Source organism: Ailuropoda melanoleuca, chromosome 3 (genome assembly GCF_002007445.2).
Source record: "Ailuropoda melanoleuca isolate Jingjing chromosome 3, ASM200744v2, whole genome shotgun sequence".
Lineage (NCBI taxonomy): Eukaryota > Metazoa > Chordata > Mammalia > Carnivora > Ursidae > Ailuropoda > Ailuropoda melanoleuca.
The window spans coordinates 26,050,015-26,054,912 of NC_048220.1; positions in this window are offsets into that span (position 1 = coordinate 26,050,015).

The window sequence follows — 4,898 nt, forward strand, 5'->3', positions numbered from 1 at the left end:
CCTGATTGCTGTTGCAAGGACTTCTAGTACTATGTTGAATAATAGTGGCGAGAGTGGGCATCCTTGTCGTGACAAACCACAACTTTCTGAACATCCCGTTCAGGTCCAACATCTATGTTTGATACCAGCTCAAAGGAAATTTTCTCTCAAAGCATTAGTTACATCCATCCTGGTATTTTTGCAGGCAGAGGAGCAGGAAACCAAACAATGGGTCAGTTTAAAGAAGATGGCAAGCCCTCTCTCTCTTCTTGAATCACTGAAGCGATGCTGAGCTCCCCAGATGGAAACAAGAGAGGAAAATGCTCCTGAAGTCCTGAATCAGGCCCTTGTGCCTGGGTCTGAGGGGACGGTCTGCACCTTGACTAGAGACCCAGGGACCTGCCCCAGAAGGGGCAAGTAGAAAAGGCAAGGTCAGAGGTCAAGTCTCAGCAGTGCAGCCTGGTGTCCCCCATCCCCCTCTCAGCCCCTCTGCGACCCAGACTGCTGACTGCCTCTCTCAAGGACCCTACAGGGACAGCCTCAGCTTCCATGGCACGCCGCCCATACTGCAGGGGAGGGGTCACTCAAATGCCCTCTCTGCTGAACACCCTTGTGACGCCCCACGCTGCCCTAGAGACAAACTCCGAGTTCCTCTACGGTCCCCGCTATCACAGCGCACTCCCGACACAGTCCCGCTGAACCAGTGCTGCTCAGAAGCCTGTCCCCGTGCTCATGAGAGCAAGTACATTTTGCAGGAGACCCAGCACACACAGCCACACAGGTTTCTGAAACACAAGTTTCAAGAAACCATGATCCTTATTATACACCATGAGCCCTGATGTTTCCAATTCCATCTTTTTCTATTTCTTTTTAAAGCTGGTCATGACACACTAAATCGATTTCATGATCCACCAGCAAATCATGAACTACAGTTTGCATAACACTATACTAAACCGACTTCTGCAGTCTGTCCAAATTGCCTTCCCCTCCTGTCCCTCTGAGATTTCTTACGTGCATTTCCTTCTGGTGGGATTTCCTCTCTCTTCCCTATTCCCCCCTTCTTTTGCTAATTCATTTCTTTTCAACCTTGGCTGCACATTGGAATCACACAGGATGCCTTAAAAATATACCAATGCCTGGACACCGCTCACATCGGTCCCCCCAGAATCCGATTTAATTGGTCATGGTGGAGCCCTACCCACAGTGCTTAGCACAAAGAAGTAAATATTTGCTGTATGAATTTATGAGGAAGGTCCTATTATTATCCCATTTTACAGATAACGAAACTGATGTTCAGAAGGTTAAGTCAATTAGCCAATGTCGTACAGCTAGAAGTGGAAGAGGTGGGATTAGGACTCAGGTCTTTCCAGTTCCAGAGTCAGAGCCTCCTAACCAGCATAGGTGCTTCCTCTCGTAGCCCAAGAGATAAGAGACGCAACTCACAGCTATTGCCAGGGCTTAAGGATGAAGACCTAGGGAAAGCCATTAGGTATCACAGTAGGACTGCTTTTCTCCTGGCTCTTTTCTGGCCCTGGGTTCACACAGCATCCCCCAACTGACTTGGTCCCCATTCTGCTCTCTCACCCAGCTCCCCTATTCCCCATGCCAGCTGGGCACTTCCAAAGGGACATCCTCTCAAGTAAAAGGACTCACCCCAAACTCATTCTCTCCTTTCTCTCACCCCCAGCATTGCCACTCTCCACTAATGCTTCCAGTTATCTAAGTTCAAGATATCCCAACCTCAATCTCTCTGACTCAGTCCCTCCCTCCCTCCCCTCTCCCACAAAAGGCACCCAGTCTCCTGGGTTGCCACTCCCCACACTCCACCTCATGATCCCACCACTTCCTTGGTCCATGGCCAGCCTGCTGCTAGCTCACTGCCACTTTCCCCTGGACTGTAGGCGTGGTCTCCACACATCTTTCTGTTTCTATGTTCTCCCTACCTATTGACCCCCACAAATAGGATGCCTGACCAAAGCCCAACTCTGGCCAGGTCTCTTCTTCACTTAGAATCCTCCAGTGAGCACATCCGAGCCCACACTGGGAGACAAAACTCAAGTGTCAGAGTCCACTGCTGTGAACTGGAAGGAAGGGACCTTTCCAGCCACATTTCACCATGGCTCAGCCATGTGTGCCTGCATCCCCAACTAACAGATCTGCTAGGCGTGCCATTTCTCAGATATGCCTCCTACACCCACCCTGATCCAGGCATCAGTATTACCCAACTGCAGAAGGAGGGCTCAAGAGGAAATAACACCATTAGAAGGACCAGCCCTTTGGCTGAATGTTCTAGACACTACTCACTGCTCTCCATGCTAAGACCAGAGCAACAAGTCACAGCTCAGGTTCATTTAGGAGAAAATAGCAGGACGATGGGGTTATGGAAGTCTGGTAACTTTAATTGTGGAAAATGGTGGGAACAGTAAAGGTTTCTACTAGGGCCATGGGGAAAGTGGGTATAGGTGAGGCAGCACAATATTATGGCAACGAGGAGGGCTATCAACCCAGAAATTACACCGGGTCATGGGGCTCAGGAGGCTATAGGGGAAGGGACTACCAGCCCCTGCTATGCCCTCAAATGAGATACATTTTCATAAGAGGAGGATGTTTTTCCAGGGTGTCAATCTGCTTTAGAGTAGATAAGATTTGGAAGTCTTCAGGGAAACATTGTTAAGAAATATCTTCCCCTGGACAGGGCTTTCTTTACTCCCAGATCCAGGGAAGGATGGAACCTTCCGCACATAAGGAATCAATCCCTAGGTGCCCATCTCATGACCAAATTTCTTCAACTGGATTTTCAGGGGTCCCCAAGTCAACTCCTCCCTACTCTGCACCCTGTCCCTGTTTCAGGCCCAATGGTTCCCTTGCTTGGGTTGAGTTGATTGGGGTCCCTACTTTGGGATTCCAAATGCCTAATTGGGAATAGTTATAACTCTAAATTATACTTCAATCATTGCATGCCAACACCACAGCTGCTTTTAAATTTTATTTTTCATTAAAGAATGTTTTCAAGAGCTTGTTTTAAAAGGAGGGGAAAAAACTACTGAATAATCATTTATAATTTAAAAGTAAATAAGAACCAATTATGATCATGTTTGTGAAACAAAATGCTCTATTCAATCCAGTTAGTTATTAACCTAGAAATTCTTTGAGTCACCTGGAGCTTCAGACTCATGCACCAAGCCCAGTGACTGGGAATCTAAGATTCCAGGGTTGGTTTCCAGTAACCTTGGATCTAAAGTTATTTTGGGTTCAAAAACCCAAAACCTATGGAGTTTCCCAGAAAAGATGGCAACAAAAAGTGTGGTCACGCCCAAAGAATGGGTATTCCAAAACTGAATACTCCTACAGACCACAATAATTGCACTGATGTAGCATTTCCCATGTTAGAATGTACATTCAGATGCATTTGTACATAGCTCCAAGCCTCATTTTCTTTGCAGTTCTTAATCTTTTAAAGGTATAGCACTGAAAACTCTTCCCCAGAGGGGCACCTGCATGGCTCAGTCAGTTAAGCATCCAACTCTTGATTTCAGCTCAGGTCACAAACTCAGGGTCTTGAGATCAAAGCCCTCATCAGGTTCTGAGCTCAGCACGGAGTCTACTTCTCTCCCTCTCTCTCTGCCCCTCCCCCTGCTCATGCTCAATCTCTAAATTAATCAATCAATCTTTTTAAAAAAAGAAAGAAAACTCTTCCCCAGAAAAAATGCACATACACAAAACATGCACAAGATTTTGCATACATTTTTAAGAGATTCACACATTCATAAGGTTATCCACGAATTCCTAAAGATTTATGATTTTCAAGATATCCAGTGTTCATTTGTTTGTTTTTTAGTACAGGGCAAACGCATGGAGATACTTGCAAATTAAATGTATTATGAAATTTTTAGGCATGATTATTTACAATTCATTCTACAAAACACCAACTGCCTACTATGTTCCAGGCACTGGGCTAGGTGCCAGAAGAGAGGAAGGATGTGGTAATGAATCAAATAGGATCCCTGAAGGGAATCAGTGGGAGAGGCAAAAGTAGGATGCATGCTATACTGAGGAGGAAGGAGGAGGAAGTGCTGGAAGAATTTTGATTCCTGTGAGGCTGCCAAGCTTTGACCTCACTGCCCTGTGAAAGCTGCAGGTGGGGTTGAGGGCAGAGAAGTACCTCAGCACAGAACATGCAACAATGACTTTAAAGTGAAGACCTGACTCCCAGACTAGGAACATCACCCTCCTGAAAGCAAGCCTTTGACCCTGACCCATGGGCCATGGAATGTGACCAGTCATTCATTAATTACCAGGGATATACGGTCTTCTAAGGACCCTACAGCAGTCCAGGAATAGAAACTCAAGACAGAACCATGTGCTTTAATAAAGGCAAAAGCTAAGTTGAGAGGATATGGTTAGGCCATTGATGGTTTATCGGAAAATTGCTCCCGCGTATCACAACAGCCCCTAAATTCAGAGCTCAGCTTCTGGTGTTTCCAACCTGTTATTTTGCCAAGTACACATTTGTTTGACCACCATCTACTACCAGAATCATTTTATAAAAGAAAACCTTTTCACTGTTATTTAATAAGAATAAAGGATATTACTATCCTTACCAAGAAAAAAGAGTTGGAACTTCACACCATGAGTATACTTGCAATAAACACAGAGTTGCATGTCTTTATTTTTCTAATTTTTCTAGACTGGTGAAATTTTGTCACAGCTCGACACCACTTCACAGAAGAGCATTTGGAAACCACAAGAGGGTTTTTTTTTTAAACACCACATATTCATTTATTATTTCAATTAAGGTTTTCCTACCAATACATTTTCAGTGTTTTTTTTTATATATATATATATATAATGTTAGTCACCATACAGTACAACCCCGGATTCCGATGCAAAGTTCGATGCTTCATTAGTTGCGTATAACA